Raw genomic sequence first — 18904 nt, 5'->3', positions numbered from 1 at the left:
TAAAGATCACGTTGACAATGAATTACATAAACAAATCCAAGAAGCAAAAGATCAACTCTATAGGGATATAGAGGATATAAAAAACAAACAAACAGAAATCCTGGAAATGCAGGAAACAATAAACCAAATTAAAAACTCAAATGAGATATTTTGTGTTAGGAAATAATGAAGTCCAAACAGTAAGACTTGAGATAGTGAGACTAGTTTGATAATAGAATGTAGAAATTATATAACCATTTTACTTTCCCCTCGTAAGAAATCACCTTGAAAACTGATATCTTTTTTTCTAGCAGTACATTTCTTGCATAATTATATTTGGTGATCCCAAGGTTGATGATTGGACTGTACTGCCACTTTTGGCAGAACCACAGAATCATGACTGAGTAATAAGGATTACTTTTCTTGTTAAGTTTAACAGTACTTTATAATTAATAGTCAATTTTTAAATAAAAATTTTATCATTTTGAAATAGCCATACAATACCCAAAGTAAATTTTCTGACATAGCTGTTTACCTCTAAAGTAAAAGGGCATTTTGAACAGGTTTTTGTAGGCATTTCTGAATAGAATTTTATTATTTCTCTCTAAAGGAATTTCAGAGGATGAGTCATTGTTTCAAGATTTTCTATTTACTACTTTAAAAATCAAGGGAGTCGCTGGGGATGTAGCTGAATGGTAGAGCATTTGCCTGACATGCACAAGGCCCTGGGTTTAATCCTCAGCACTAGTGCCTTCTGGAGAGCCATATGCCATAAAGATTTCAAAATTATGTAAAAATCCTAAGTATGGGGTTGGTGGTCACTAGGGATCTAAACCAGGGCCACATGCATTAGGCTAGCACTCTGTCACTGGATTATATTCCCTAGTCTCAAGACAGTTTTCTCATTTCTCATTGCTAATGGTTACTTCTCTTAGAATTGCTTTTGTAACAATATTACATAATAATTAAATGATGTCTACATAATTTTGATGTAAAAACATTTAGTTTTGTAATAGGTTTGTAATTTATAATGCTTATTGTTGTTTGTCATAAAAAATGTTTAACATAAACTTTATGCATACAATGACCTTTCCTCTGTATTATGTCAAGACTTATTGATTCTTTGTTCTGCTTAATAATTTGAAGGTTTAGACTGTAAGCTCCTTGAGGGTAAGAAGTAGTATTTTTCTCATTTTTATAATCTTTTGTCTGCATAGTGTAGTACCTTGCACTCACCAGTAGTGGAGCATTTTGGTTGGGCATTGGGTTGTAATAGAGGTTAAGAAAAGAAAATAAGGTGGACACTTTGGCACTTGCTGACTTTTGACATTTTTGGTTTTAACTAAAAGTCTTAAAAGTTATTTTACATGACACAATAATGTAAAAGTATGAACTTTTGCTGGGCGTGGTAATGCCTGCAATCCCAGCGGCTCTGGAGGCTGAGGCAGGAGGATCTCAAGTTCAAAGCCAGCCTCAGCAAAAACTCGAGGTGCCAAGCAACTCAGTGAGACCTTGTCTCTAAATAAAATATAAAATATGGCTGGGGATGTGACTCAGTGTTCGAGTGCCCCTGAGTTCAATCCTTGGAACAAAAAACACTATCAACTTTTTTCTTTATAATCAAAAGTTTTTTTGTGTGCTTTAAATAATTCAAAAAACCTGTTTCTTTGATTTTTTTCCCTACAATATTCTTGAATTCTAGATAGAAAATTTAACATTAGTACAGTGTAAACTCATGGTGTGGAAGTTTCACTAAAAGTTTTCAGCTTCAGTGTATGTGGACTATATTTATTGGTATTTGTCTAATTAGAAATTCAGACAAATACATAAGCACATATTCTGTTAGCTGTCAGAGAAACATTACCACACATTATGTAGCTTCTAGAAAATTCCACCGCATATTCATGAGAATTGAGAGAGAGCAAGGGGAAAAGGCAAAATGTAAAGAAAAGGGGTGTATAATATCTTAGTATAATAATGAAAGTTTTGACACCATGTATTTTTTTGAAGGGTTCACATTATGATAATTGCTTCTTTACATTTTTATGATTACTTTGGTCCTCTGAACAATTCACCCATGGAGCCTATATAGAAAAGAAAAGACAACATGTTTCACATTTTAATTTTATGTAAAGTTCGGGAATATTGGCATCAATTTCCTTCTTGGAGTTTGACAACTAATGCAAGAGAAGAGTAACCATAATTTGAAGACTTGACCATTTGTTTATTTTTTTGAAAAATAAAATTCAAATTTATTATTTTTATTTCTGGTAACTTCTTTTGTATAAGCTATAATATATATCACCTTTACTAATGTGTAGTAAAGTTGTAAAGGCACCCAGGCTTTGAACTTGAATTGACCTACTTCAATTTTGGTTCTACCTGTTAAGGTGTGTACCTTGGGCAAGTTACTAATCTGTTTTCTAAGCCTTATAGTTAGAATTGTGTTTACTTTTATAAGATTATTATGAGGATTGAGTATTTATATAAAGTTCTTGATAAAATGCATTTATAGTTATGAATAACCCCTAGTTCACAGAAGTCTAACCAGCCCCTTTTATAAGAGGGAAATGAGAGGGAAAACAATTTTCAGTACAACAACAAACAACATAGTGTCTTTAACTTATTACTGTTTGGAATCATCAATTATTTGTGCTTTTTTCCTAGTCAAAGTAAACAAATATGGAGATACTTGGGATGAGTGAAAAATTACATCATTGGACCTACTGAAGGAGTTTCAATATCCAGCTTCATCTAGGTGGTCATGAATACCTGCATGCTTTTGAGCTCAGCAGCAGTCTTCATAAACATATTTAAAACTAAATCCTGGGTTTTTGTGGTTTGACTTATTATGATATTTTGTAAGACATGGATTTTGGTGTTAATATTGTGTAAATGTAATCACCATAGGGAATGCTATGAATGATGGTATTATACCATGATTTTGTACAGTTTGAAATTGTTTTTAAGTTACAGAGCAAAGATACTCAAACCTATCAAGAAACTGATGCTCAAGAATCATTGTATATAGCAATCAATGATATCTGCATGTGGAATTGGGGTGGGTGGGTCGGGGGAGCAAGCATTATTTTAAGTGTCCGGCTTTACATCATCAAATTATTAAAAAGGCCTTCTCTAGTATTTGCTGTATTAATGTTTATGGTAAATAAAATGTAAAGAAATATGCCACACCTCCAAAAAAAAAAAAAAAACTCAAATGAGAGTATTACCAGCAGAGTAGAACACTTAGAAGATAGAACTTCAGACAACGAAGACAAAGTTTTTCAACTTGAAAAGAACATAGACAGCTCAGCAAGAATGTTAAGAAATCATGAGCAGAACATCCAAGAATTATGGGATAACATAAAGAAACCAAACTGAAGAGTTATTGGGATACAAGAGGGTATAGAGGTGCAAACCAAGAGCATGAGCAATCTATTCAATGAAATAATACTAGAAAACTTCCCAGACTTAAAGAATGAAAAAGAAATCCAAATACTAGAAGCCTACAGGACACCGAATGTACAAAATCATAAGAGATCCACACCAAGACACATAATAATGAAGATGCCCAACATACAGAATAAGGAGAGAATCTTAAAAGCCACAGGAGAGAGGAAGCAGATTACATTTAGGGGTAAACCAATCAGGATAACTGCTGATATTTCAACACAGACTCTAAAAACTAGAAGATTCTGGAACAACATATTTCAAATGCTGAAAGAAAAAGGGTTCCAACCAATAATCATGTATCCAGCGAAATTAAGCTTCAGGACTGAAGATGAAATAAAAATCTTCCATGATAAACAAAAGCTAAAAGAATTTGCAGCTAGAAAACCAGCTCTTCAAAACATCCTTGGCAAAACATCACAGGAAGAGGAAATGAAAAATAACAATGAATACCAACAGCAGGAGGTAGTACAGTAAAGGAAAAACTAATCATAGAGGAAAAACAAATCATGTTAATTATCATACATAATCAAACATGGCTGGAAATACAAACCATATCTCAATAGTAACCCTAAATGTTAATGGCTTAAATGCACCAATCAAAAGACATAGGCTAGTAGAATGGATTAAAAAAAGATCCAAAAATATGCTGCCTACAGGAGACTCATCTGATAGGAAAAGACATACACAGACTGAAGGTGAAAGGTTGGGAAAAATCATACCACTCATACAGAACCCGGAAGCAAGCAGGGGTGTCCATACTTGTATCAAATAAAATAGACTTCAAGCCAAAGTTAATCAAAAGGGATAAACAAGGACACTACATACTGCTCAAGGGAACCATACACCAACAAGACGTGATGATCATAAATATATATGCCCCAAACAAAGGTGCAGCTATGTTCATCAAACAAACTCTTCTCAAGTTCAAGAGTCAAATAGACCACAACACAATAATCCTGGGAGATTTTAACACACCTCTCTCACCACTGGACAGATCTTCCAAACAATAGTTGAATAAAGAAACCATAGAGCTCAATAATACAATTAATAACTTAGACTTAACTGATAAATACAGAATATACCACCCAACATCAAGCGAATACACTTTCTTCTCAGCAGCACATGGATCCTTCTCAAAAATAGACCATATATTATGTCACAGGGCAAATCTTAGCAATTACAAAGGAGTAGAGATACTACCATGCATTTTATCTGATCAAATGGAATGAAATTGGAAATCAATAATAAAATGAGAAAGAAAAAATCCTACATCACATGGAGATTAAACATTATGCTACTGAATGAGCAAAGGGTTATAGAAGACATCAAAGAGGAAATTAAAAAATTCTTAGAGGTAAATGAAAACTCAGACACAACATATCAAAATCTCTGGGACACTGTGAAAACAATATTAAGAGGAAAATTCATTTCATGGAGTTCATTCCTTAAAAGAAGGGAAAGCCAACAAATAAATGACCTCACACTACACCTCGAAACCTTAGAAAAAGAAGAACAAATCAGCAGCAAATACAGTAGAAGGCAAGAAATAATTAAAATCAGAGCTGAAATCAATGAAATCGAAACAAAAGAAACAATAGAAAAAATTGGGTTGGGGATGTGGCTCAAGTGGTAGCGTGCTCGCCTGGCATGCGTGCGGCCCGGGTTCGATCCTCAGCACCACATACCAACAAAGATGTTGTGTCCGCCGAGAACTAAAAAATAAATATTAAAATTCTCTCTCTCTCTCTCTCTCCTCTCTCACTCTCTCTTTATAAAAAAAAAAAAAGAAAAAATTGACAAAACTAAAAGTTGGTTCTTTGAAAAAATAAATAAGATTGATAGACCACTAGCCATGCTAACAATTAGCTTATGGGATGAAGAAGGCAACATCACAACAGACGATTCAGAAATACAGAAGATAATTAGAAATTATTTTGAAACCCTATACTGTAATAAAATAGAAGATAGTGAAGGCATCGATAAATTCCTTAAGACATACGAACTACCCAGATTGAGTCAGGATGATATAAACCACCTCAACAGACCAATATCAAGTGAGGAAATAGAAGAAGCCATCAAAAGACTACCAACCATGAAAAGCCCAGGACCGGACGGATATACAGCAGAGTTTTACAAGAACTTTAAAGAAGAACTAATACCAATACTCTACAATCTATTTCAGGAGATAGAAAAAGAGGGAGAACTTCCAAATTCATTCTATGAGGCCAATATCACCCTGATTCCCAAACCAGATAAAGACACCTCAAAGAAAGAAAACTACAGACCATTATCCCCAATGAATTTAGATGCAAAAATCCTCAATAAAATTCTGGCAAATCGGACACAAAAACATATCAAAAAGATCGTGCACCATGATCAAGTAGGATTCATCCTTGGGATGCAAGGCTGGTTCAATATACGGAAATCAATAAACGTTATTCACCACATCAATATACTTAAAGATAAGAACCACATGATCATCTCAATAGATGGAGAAAAAGCATTTGACAAAGTATAGCATCCCTTTATGTTCAAAACACTAGAAAAACTAGGGATAACAGGAACTTACCTCAACATTGTAAAAGCGATCTATACTAAGCCTCAGGCTAGCATCATTCTGAATGGAGAAAAATTGAAGGCATTCCCTCTAAAATCTGGAACAAGACAGGGATGCCCTCTCTCACCACTTCTATTCAATATAGTTCTCAAAATACTGGCCAGAACAATTAGACAGACAAAAGAAATTAAAGGCATTAAGATAGGAAAAGAAGAACTTAAATTATCACTATTTGTGGATGATATGATCCTATACCTAGAAGACCCAAAAGGGTCTACAAAGAAACTACTAGAGCTAATAAATGAATTCAGCAAAGTGGCAGCGTATAAAATCAACACGCATAAATCAAAGGCATTCCTGTATATCAGCGACAAATCTTCTGAAATGGAAATGAGGAAAACCACCCCATTCACAATATCCTCAAAAAAAAAAAAATACTTGGGAATCAACCTAACAAAAGAGGTGAAAGATTTATACAATGAAAACTACAGAACCCTAAAAAGGGAAATAGAAGAAGATCTTAGAAGATGGAAAAATATACCCTGTTCATGGATAGGCAGAACTAACATCATCAGAATGGCGATATTACCAAAAGTTCTCTATAGGCTCAATGCAATGCCAATCAAAATCCCAATGGCATTTCTTGTAGAAATAGATAAAGCAATCATGAAATTCATATGGACAAATAAAAGACCCAGAATAGCAAAAGCAATTCTAAGCAGGAAGTGTGAATCAGGAGGTATAGCGATACCAGATTTCAAACTGTACTACAGAGCAATAGTAACAAAAACAGCATGGTACTGGTACCAAAACAGGCGGGTGGACCAATGGTACAGAATAGAGGACACAGAGACTAATCCACAAAGTTACAACTATCTTATATTTGATAAAGGGGCTAAAAGCATGCCATGGAGGAAGGATAGCATCTTCAACAAATGGTGCTGGGAAAACTGGAAATCCATATGCAACAAAATGAAACTGAACTCCTTTCTCTCGCCATGCACAAAAGTTAACTCAAAATGGATCAAGGAGCTTGATATCAAATCAGAGACACGGCATCTGATAGAAGAAAAAGTTGGCTACGATCTACATACTGTGGGGTCGGGCTCCAAATTCCTCAATAGGACACCCATAGCACAAGAGTTAATAACTAGAATCAACAAATGGGACTTATTCAAACTAAAAAGTTTTTTTTCTCAGCAAAAGAAACAATAAGAGAGGTAAATAGGGAGCCTACACCCTGGGAACAAATCTTTACTCCTCACACTTCAGATAGAGCCCTAATATCCAGAGTATACAAAGAACTCAAAAAATTAAACAATAAGAACACAAATAACCCAATCAACAAATGGGCCAAGGATCTGAACAGACACTTCTCAGAGGAGGACATACAATCAACCAACAAGTACATGAAAAAATGCTCACCATCTCTAGCAGTCAGAGAAATGCAAATCAAAACCACCCTAAGATACCATCTCACTCCAGTAAGATTGGCAGCCATTCTGAAGTCAAACAACAACAAGTGCTGGCGAGGATGTGGGGAAAAGTGTACACTTGTACATTGCTGGTGGAACTGCAAATTGGTGCGGCCAATTTGGAAAGCAGTATGGAGATTCCTGGGAAAGCTGGGAATGGAACCACCATTTGACCCAGCTGTTGCCCTTCTCGGACTATTCCCTGAAGACCTTAAAAGAGCATACTATAGGGATACTGCCACATCAATGATCATAGCAGCACAATTCACAATAGCTAGACTGTGGAACCAACCTAGATGCCCTTCAATAGATGAATGGATAAAAAAATGTGGGGCTGAGGATGTGGCTCAAGCGGTAGCGCGCTTGCCTGGCATGCGTGCGGCCCGGGTTCGATCCTCAGCACCACATACCAACAAAGATGTTGTGTCCGCCGAGAACTAAAAAAAAAAAAATAAATAAATATTAAAAATTCTCTCTCTCTCTCTCTCTCTCTCCTCTCTCACTCTCTCTTTAAAAAAAAAGAGGCACACATATGATAATTGGGAACCAAAATGAATTTAAAAAATAATGTGGCATTTATACACAATGGAGTATTACTCTGCATTAAAAAATGACAAAATCATAGAATTTGGAGGGAAATGGATGGCATTAGAGCAGATTATGGTAAGTGAAGCTAGCCAATCCCTAAAAAACAAATGCCAAACGTCTTCTTTGATATAAGGAGAGCAACTAAGAACAGAGCAGGGAGGAAGAGCATGAGAAGAAGATTAACATTAAGCAGGGACGAGAGGTGGGAGGGAAAGGGAGAGAGAAGGGAAATTGCATGGAAATGGAAGGTGACCCTCATTGTTATACAAAATTACATATAAGAGGATGTGAGGGGAAAGGTGAAAAAAAGAACAAGGGAGAGAAATGAATTATAGTAGATGGGGTAGAGACAGAAGATGGGAGGGGAAGGGGGATAGTAGAGGATAGGAAAGGTAGCAGAATACAACAGTCACTAGTATGGCAATATGTAAAAACGTGGATGTGTAACCGATGTGATTCTGCAATCTGTATACGGAGTAAAAATGGGAGTTCATAACCCACTTGAATCAAATGTATGAAATATGATATGTCAAGAGCTTTGCAATGTTTTGAACAACCAATAAAAAAATAAACATTTAGAACAAAAAAAATAAAAAAATAAAAATCTACTTAATCTCATATTAATAGAGGCACTTATGCTCTTTAATTTTTATTTGCATTTGCATGTAATACCTTTTTCTCTCCTTTTTATTTTTATTTCTTTGCAATGGTGGAGAGTAAACCCAGGGCCTCATGCATTCTAGGCAAACATTGTACCACTGAGCCAAATCCCCGTCCTGCTCCTTTTTGTTTTACCTCTGTGTCTTTACATTTTAAGTGAGTTTCTTCTTGTAGACATTATATAGTTGAGTCTTTTAAAAAACTCAATCTGGCAATCTTTACTTTTAAATTATTTAAGCCATTTATATTTAGTACAATTATATATATGGCTAAGTTTAAATGTACCATCTTGTCATTTGTTTGTTTTAATTGTACTTTTCCTCTTTTTTCTTTTCCTGACTTAATTTGAGTTGAGTATTTTTTTCCCCAATTTCTTTTTATTTCACTAGGCTTATAGCACTTTTTAAAAAAAAGTGATTACTAAAATACAATGTACTTTTAAAACTTTTCACAGTCTATTTTCAAATATTGTACCATTTCACATATTGTTTGTGTCTTAGTCTATTATGTGTTGCTATAACAGAATACCACACACTGGTAATTTATAAAGAAAAAAAAATATTTCTCACAGTTCTCGAGGCTGAAAAGTTCTCATTGGAATCTGGTGAGGACCTTCTTGCAGTGTCATTCCATAGCAGAAGGCTGGAAGATGGGGGCAGGAGTAAGAGAAAGAACTTGTGTTTTTAAGTCTTCTTCTTCTTTTTTTTAATACCTTTATTTTGTTTATTTAGTTTTTATGTGGTGCTTGGGTTCGAACCCAGTGCCTCACACATGCTAAGCAAGCACTCTATCATGGAGCCACAACCCCAGCCCCCCCCCCTTTTTTAATATATGTTTTTTAGTTGTAATTGGACACAATAGCTTTATTTTATTTATTTGTTTTTATAATTAAGTCCAGTGCCTTGCACATGCTAGGCAAGTGCTCTCCCACTGAGCCAAACCTGGGTCCCTCCGGCCCCTCTATAGTTCTTTTATAGTCAGTATTAGTTCTTTCATGTCAGTGAAGCCCTTGTGATCTAAATACCTCTCAACAAGCTCCATCTCCCAACACTGTTGCACTGGGAATTAAATCTCCAACATATGCTTTTTGGGGGAAACATCCAAACCATAACAGTATGAAAATGTAATACTAGTATATTTACTTTCCGTTGTACTGCTGTTGCCATTTACTTTATATCATAGGTTTCGTATTTACTTCTCTATATGCTATAAATCCACAAAATTGCTATTCTTACTATGGTCAATCATCCTTTTTAAAAATAACTTTACTGAAATATAATTGACATTAAATACCCATATTTAAAGCATCTAATTTACTGTTTGACATGAATATACACCTATGAAAACACCGTAATTAAGATTGTGAACCATCAATACCCAAAGTTTCCTTATGCCCCTTTGTAATTTCTCCCCCACCCCATTATCTCTTGTTGATATGATTTTTCTTTTATAGCCTGTTAATATGATGAATTACTCCTTGAATCCTTTCTTATGATTCTTTTCCTGGCCGTGGGTAGTCTTCGCACATTCACGTGCCTATCAGTGCGCAGATGAATACTTGGTAGAACCTTCTCTAGATCGCTGGAGTTCTTTCTCAGCACACTCCTCTACAAGTCCCTTACTCGTGAACTGTAGCTTCTTTGGCCTTCTTAGACCTTGAGCACCATCTCCCTGAGTTAGGTGCATTACTGCTTGGGTGTCCCTTTCCTACCCTGCGGCCTGGAAACTGAAGGTTCCTGGTGTACAGGTGGTCTTGTCATACTCAAATGAAGTTGGGAGAATTGTCTGGCAGAGGCCATGAGGATAGGTGCGACATGCTGGCATCAAAGAGAGGTAGGAGAGTGGACTGGGGAGAGGTGTTACCAACGACAGTTATTTGGGAAAGGGTCTTTCCATCATGTGTCTAAACCTTAGGGAAAGAGACAAGTACAGAGAAGCTGGATTAAGGAAATGACACTAACACTTATTAAGCACAACACTGGCTGCTGAGGCTGACTTGCAAGCGGTTATTCAGACACACCAATAATGGTTTTGTCTCTAAACCAACTCCAGGCCATTTGTGAACTAGGTGTCTCTCTTCAACTATTCTTTCTCTTTATGAAACTGAGAGTGACTGTTAGCATTCTCTTAAACATTACTCTGCTATTGCACAGGAAGGAGACAAGTGTTAATGCTCTAGAAGGCCCTGGTCCACTTAGGATTAAAGCTCCTTTAACCATTTCAGCTGGGTGCAGTGGTACACTCCTATAATCCCAGTGATTCAGGAGGCTGAGGCAGGAGGATTGCAAGTTCAAAGCCATCCTCAGCAATTTAGCAACGCCCTAAGTAACTTAGTGAGATCCTGTCTGAAACCAAATCAAACCAAACCAAAACCCCCCAAACAAAACAAAACAAAACAAAACAAATAATTAACAACAATGACAAAAACCCCCAACCAACCAACCAACCAACCAACCAAAAAAAAAAAAAAAAAAAAAAAAAAAACCAAAAAAAACTTCAGGACCCTTGAGATTTGATTAGGACACCATGCTTTCTTAGTCACTGTATATGTGTAGCCTGGCACCCTTATGTTTCTATTTCTCTAGAAAATCCTACTTTTATACTATAATATTAGTGATCTATTTTTTTCCTAGCAGAGGATAGGCTTGAGAGAGTATTCTACTGAAGATAAAAAGTTAACTGAGAGGCAAAGCATAGCCTTTGGTGATGGTGCATATGGTGTGTAGGAGGTTAGGCAGTTGGCTGTGCCATGAAGGTCCAACAAGAAGTAACAAGTGGAGTGTTGGCAACAAGTGTGGCCCCAGAGAACAAGTGTATTGCAGATTCAGTCAGGCAGCCTGCAGCTGCATCATCAAGGTTTGCTGACAACACAGAGGAAATATGGCTTGATCACTCTCCTGGGTACTATATTTTCTATCCCAGGTGCCCTGCCTACCATTGGCTCCTGTGACCCAGAGTTTTGAAAAATAGTCTCATTGGCAGTTGGTGGAATATAAGTTATGCATGCATTCTTTGATTTTACAGCTTGTAGAAACCACAATTCCATTATTCACACTTTTTTGTAGGAACTCTGTTTGCATTGGACAGGGATCTCACTGATGAAGGTTAAAACTTGGAACAATAGAGGAACTAAGGGGGAGAATATAGAGAGTCTTCTATCCATTATAAAACTTAAAACATGTTCAAGGATAAATAATGAGACAAGAAATGGATATATAAACAGATTTTTTTTGAGTAAGAATATACTTCTTCTAGTGTCAGCATTTGATTGCTTTGGGGGTTGTGCATAATATGTACATCATCATCACTGCATTTCCATGTTTTCTAATAATCATCCATTTATGGATCTGTTCCTCATACCAGACTGAACTCTTTGTGGATAGGAACCAAGTCTTATTAATCTCTTTATTCCTAGTACTTAGCAGTAATGGATGATAAAGATTCAACCTTTCCTTACCAAGCATGTTCTATTCTAGAAATTCTTTAAATTAGAAATTCTTTCATAGCAAACAACTTATCTTTCTTTCCTAGCATAAGCAGGAAGTAACTCAGGACAGCACTAACAGGCATTTAGTAACTGTTGATGATGCTAATGATGACATCTAGTTTCTATGGCAACATGCACTTATCCTTACAGTGTTTCTTGGACTATGTGAAATTTGGAAAAAAATACACACAACTTCCCACATTGTGAAAAAAAATTCTTTTTTTTTTTATAGCCCAGTGTTGCTATTCACCTAAGCTTTTTCTTCTAAATATGTTTATTCCAAGCTATAGAGTCCATTACCTATATACTGTGGACTATAATGATGTTAAATTTAGGAATGGCCTTAGGAGTTTTGATATGGCGTGAAAGATGCAGAGAAGTAAGACATAAGGAGGGTACCTTGTTAAAAATATATGGATGAAACCATTTTGAACACATAATTCTTTTCTGTGCCTTCATTTTCCCACTCTGATCCTCATCAAGTCAGTTAACCCAATTCTCTTTAGACCTTGAAATTACTTCACTTTCTGTATAGACCATACTGAAATCTGTGAGAGAGGCATCTAAGCTATTTCTAGAATTGTGTCCATCCAGGATGGATACTCAGCTGGAGTGCAAAAGTACAGCTGGTCTGGTTGCTAAGTACTTACATACCAATTGTTGGTTACCAGGCTTTTCTCTGATGACAATTTTAGTTAACTTTTTATGCATCCTTCTATAGACAATCTAGAATTATCCAAACAAATATAGAAATGTGTTCTTTGTCTTCACCACAAATAGAGCATATTATACATATTGCTATGCACCTTGCTATATTTATTTCACAGTATATTTTAAGGATCTTTCTTTATCTGTCTCATTTAATAGCTATAAAATATTTCATTATGTGGGTAAGCCTTGTATTTGTCAGCTTTTTCTTGGTAACAAGCAATCATAAAAATATCACAGCATATAAAAATAAGCATTTATTTATCTCTCATGCATCTGTGGATGGACTGATATAGTTGTATTTCAGACTTCAGGTCTATAGATAAGCTGAGGTAATGTTGTTCCTTAGGGAGGGGCAGTAGATACCAGGATATTTTACTCCTGTGGAATGCCAAATGCACAAATAGATCAGTTTAATCATATAAATGCTTTTCAAGTCTTTACTCATAGCACATATACTAACATCTAATTGGCCTAAGCAATTTAGATGGCCAAACTCATAATCAAGAAGTGAGGAGTTTTACCTTGCCCATCTTGAGGTCATGGCAAGGTCATGAATATAATATTGCTATAGGTAATCTAATTCAGACCAATAATTCAATCTACATAAATCTTATTTTTATCTAATGTGCTATTTATTGATGGACATTTGTTTTCAACTTTTGCATATTCATATGTTTTAAGTTAATTCTAACTCTGAACTCCCATTCTACCAAGATAATGAGAATCCACTCCTTATTATTAAGACTTGCCTTTGCCTCAGTGTGGTGCCCTGATACCAGTATCATATGCAAGTCAAATGTCAAAGAAACCTCTGTGATTCTCTGTTATTGATCCCTACTGGTTATAATGGAGGCAGGGTCCAGAGAACATGATTTTTTTTAGGACCTGGGATAATACTAATTCCAGAATTTCCCAAAGGGGAAGGCTTGGGCCTTATTCTTCAAATAGAATCTCCAATAATAATCACCCTTTCAATAAATGCTTTGATATTACTTAGATATGAGTAGCAAAAGTCAAATCTTTTTTGGAACATGTATTTTGCAAAAAAATGGGGGGATTATAATCATATACTTGAGCTTCTTTTTTCGTTTTTGCATCAAAGAATGTTAGATGATTTTATTGATGCAAAAATATTCATATAGGATTGTAGAAAAAGAAGGTAAAGTAGTCTGCTCTGGGTATGCACATGTCTGTACACTGGCTGAAAATACTGTCACATATCATATGTACATCCATGTGTTCCCAAGACTATATAAAAGAGAAAATTGGCAGACTATGAAGAAATTAGCTTTAATACAAACATAACTTTAGGCTTTTTCAAGTATATGACTACCTGCTTAAAATTCAGGAAATCATTTTGCTATGATAAGGCTGGGGTCATCTTTCTTTTACCTTTAAAAAAAGAACATGCATTCTTTGGTTTATTTCTTTACCAATTCTGTATTGAGCATTTAACTAATCCTCAAGCTTTGGGGATGCAGAGGTAAGAAGGCACTGTTTCTCCCTCATGGAGTTCAGGATGCAAAAGGAAGGAGGCAAACAAAGACTAGTCCCATATAATATCAATGCAGTAATAGGAACTTTTCCAAAGTATAAAGTTGGCATAAAATGAGGGTTACCTAGGCAGAGGGTGCAGATATCACACAAGAGGAGCCATTGGAATGGGATTTTCAAAAATGAGTAACAATCCATCGCAAAATAGGGGAAGAAGGTGTCCCAGGTATTAAATGATAGACACCTGATAGTAGTAGAGGTCTGAAACAGCATGGAGTGTTGGGGAAATAAAGCAGTGAGGTTGGCCAGAGACAGATATGAGGAGGGTGACTGGTGGCAAAATGAATGTGAAAAGTTAGGCATGGATTCTACCTTAGAACTTAGAGCAGGGAAATAAATGACCGTGTTTTAGAAAGATAACTCTGAAAAGTGTTGAGGATGCATTTGATGAGCAGGAGATTGAGGCTTGGCAGGAGGCCAGAATAAAAGCACGAGACTATGGAGCCATTCTAACGGGAGTTAAAAGGGTTAAGGGGAGCTGGGAGTGATGGCATAGGCCTATAGTCCCAGCTACTTGTAAGGCTAAGGTGGGAGGATCACTTGAGCCCAGGAGTCTGGTCATTATAACTAGCCATCACAAAAGCAGAAAACCAAAACCAAAAATGAAAACAAGAGTTTTAAGGGGAAAATGGCCCCAACCATGATTGGTTTTGACATTTATTTGGCAAACACCATCATGTTACTCTCCCACTTAAAATCCTTTAATAGCTTCCATTGCCTTCAGGACACAGCATAAACTCATCAGCCGACACAGCAAGTCCTTTGCTTTAAGAGTCTCTAGCTACTCTTTCACCTATCTTCCTGTTCCCTCAGTTAGTATTTTATGTGCAAGTCTCTAAGCTTGATGGTTAACCTGGAGTAAGTTACCCCTTCCTCACTGATGAGTTTGTGTTTCAAATATTACTTCAGGTATCATCTTCCCTGGGAAATCACTTTGGATTCCCTCTCATCTTTGGTTTAGGGACTGATCCACGTGCTTCGGGACCTTGGGTTCCTTTCACCACTGAGTTTAGACCACCATACCATAAACCAAATCCCTAAGAACATAATGGATACATTGAGGGCAGAGCTGTCTTTTATCTCTACATCTCCAGCCCTAGAATAATTTAGGACCGAGTGGGCTCTCAATTAATTAATGCTTCTGAGTGAATGAATGAAGTAGCCCAATAATGCCTGGGATTCATCCTCAAGTTATACCGCTACTGAAGTTGTTTTAATACATTAGAGAAATGTGATGTTAAAACTTAGATCTGAGGAAGAGTCAGAACATGCAGCATTGCTAATAGGTCCAAATCTAAGAGGAAGCATCTGCCTCAGGTCTTGGCAGATTTCCTTGCTTCCCTCTAATCTGTTCTTTCATCCAACAGATGTCTGCACACTGCAACCTCAAGATGATTAATAACTCAAAGATTGGGGAGGGGAGTATTTTTGTACTTTTTACCAGTGCTTTGGACTCAAATCCTTCCATCCCCATGTGACATCCATTTTGTTTTCTTCTGTTAAGGTTTATGCCTAAATAGGTTTAACTGTGAATAACTGTTAGAATTTATAATTACTAGTTATAAAAGATATGACATATGGGCTTCTATCCTAGAAACCAGCAAAGGAGAAGAGGGACAACAAGTCAGAGCAAGTGATAGAGGACATTTAGGAGAAGAAAGCGTTTGGTTTGGAGGAATCTGGAAACAAGAAGAAAGCAGTCCAATGTGTTGCTGTTGCTTTTGGTCAGTCTCCTCATTACTTTGGTACTAAAGGTCTAGCCATGACCCTCTGGGAAAGTTTGGAACTACTGTAAATGACTTGAAAACTTGTATTTTTTTCTGTCAAAAGTAGTAAAATCACAAATAGTGGTATATGAAGGTTTCCACATTTAAAGATCAAGAATGGGTCTTCATGAACTAATAATATTCATACCGAACTGGAAGCTCTAATTATATATTTGTATAGTGCTTTATAAAATTTATTACATTAATCATAACTCTGTAGGGTAAGATAAGGAAATATCCTCATTTATCAGATGCAAAAATGAGACTTGTACAGGAATTGTATGTGGTCCTGTAAGTAGAAAAGACTCAATTCAGAAGAGCTTGCGAATTCCATTGCTCCTAGTCCAATGCTTTCTTCTCTATGTCACAAGGAAATCTCCATGGAAAGAAACATATTCAGAACAAAGGACAGAGAAAGATGGGGTATCAGAAATAAAACACACAGTTCTTAGGAACCAAAGAGAAGGAAGGATAGGTCTGAGAGCACGGCTAGATCCTTCTGCTTAATAGTGGTATTACAAATTAAGGGATTCTGGAAGTAAGATATAGTCATGAAACTAAACTATAAACAGTTATAAACTATAAATAGTATTTTTTGGCATTTAAAACAGACCCAAAATTATGTTTTTGTTTTTTTTTTAATATTTATTTATTTTTTTTAGTTATCGGCGGACACATCTTTGTTTGTATGTGGTGCTGAGGATTGAACCCGGGCCGCAGGCATGCCAGGCAAGCGCGCTACTGCTTGAGCCACATCCCCAGCCCCAAAATTATGTTTTTAAATGTATATTTTCAGAGTGGATACCAGAGATAACTGAAAAGGTTACTTTCCTGAGGTTGCATATATAAGAATGAACTTCAGATGTCCTTCAAACTCCACGTAAGGGAGCAGATGCAATACAATTTAATGAAACAATTTAGCCCTTTTCTTGAATCATTATAATATTCATTCTAGGCAATAAGCATAGTAAAGAATGCATAATTCTTATGGGGAAAAATAAATTTTTTAGGCCCAAATAGTGATAATATAAATATTTAAAAATTGAATAGAATCTTCTATTTGTGAAAAAAATGGATATTCTATGGAAGTCCTCCAAGTAGTTAATAATTGAGACAACCATGATTCATTATTTATCATGAGCTAAGTATTTTATTAAACACACTTATCTATATTAATTATCAGAAAACTTTTCATTAAGTATTCACAATTAACCCAGTTTTTACAAATAAGTGCCTTATAGCTTAATTAAGTTAAGTGACTTGTCCAAAGTTGCACAGGGAAAAGCCAGTGGGAATTAGAATAAGGATTTGAACTAAAAAAAAAAGTTTGAACTCAAAGTCCATAATATTAATCCCATGGCTAGATATTCTTAAAATTAGCAATGTATGGTGTTCCCTGGAGGTCTTCAGAATTCAAAACTAGGTCTAGCCATAGTTACAACTTCACCCTCCCTTTTTAGATGTCAATTGTGACAAACAATCCAAATCTGAGAACACTTTTGTGCATTCTCTCTAGCAATCACTAGGTGGAGCCAGTGCACCGAAAAGTCATCCGGTTCTTTGGAGACCAGGACAGGATTTATTCTAGGAAGTCAGGGAAAGTCAGGAAAGGCTGGTTTTGATTAGAAAAGTGCTAAAAAGCTCACTCCCTCTGACAGCTGGCTTTATTTCTTTTCTGGATAATGTAGATGAAGAGGAAGATGAGAGGTCTCTGGAGGTGTAAAGCATTGCTAGAGCCAAGAGCTATGTGGGATGAATGCATAATCAACGAATTCTGTTCTTTCCCAGGAGTGGTTTTAATAATCTGATGTGTGGCTGGGCTGTGGGTTGTGGAAGCAGAGCATGCTATCACTCTGCCCTGTGTGGTCTGCCTTTCCTTAGAGAATCCAGCCTTTCATATTATATAATACTGAGCATATCCATTTGGCTTATATCTCATGTTTCAAATGGAATAACTAAAGTGATAATTAATGATGTTGATGATAATTATTATCATGTTAGCATACACATGCGTGGCACTGTATTATTTGTAGGGACCTCACTTACATTCATTATTGAGGTAGACAGATCCTTTGGCTAGGAATACACCGACCTTCTTTGAGTCAGAGGACATGGAATAAGATCAGGATATAAGGAAGGTGTAAGATAAGGTGGGGTGACTATTTTCCTTTATGTCTAAAGAGGGCTTCTATAGAAGTAAGGGTTCTTCACAGAAATAGAGCCCAGAGGAATCTATTTCTCCTTCTCTCTTTCTGCCTGTCTCTCTTATCTATCATTATCTATCTATCTATCTATCTATCTATCTATCTATCTATCTATCTATAATTGGCTTATGTGATTGTGGAGGCTGGCAAGTCCAAAGTCTGCAGGTAGGCCAGCAGGGTAGAGACTCATCAACTCAAGTTGATGTTGCAGCTTGAGCTCGACAGCTTCTAGCTGGTAGAGTAAACTCTTCCTTGAGGGATTTCAGTTTGCTTTTTTTTTTTTTTTTTTTTTTTTAAGGACTTCAGGTAATTAGATGAGGCCTACTCACATCACAGAGGATATTCTGTTTTGCTCAAATTCTGTTGATTCCAGTGCTAATCTCATTTTAAAATACCTTCACCGAAATATATAGGTGTGTTTCTAATACATCTGGTTAGTACAGTGCTTTATTATTTCATGAATTGCTGTG

This window comes from Spermophilus citellus (assembly GCF_964194105.1).
Source record: "Spermophilus citellus genome assembly, chromosome: 10".
Taxonomy (NCBI): Eukaryota; Metazoa; Chordata; class Mammalia; order Rodentia; family Sciuridae; genus Spermophilus; species Spermophilus citellus.
Note: the sequence above shows the minus strand (reverse complement) of the source record.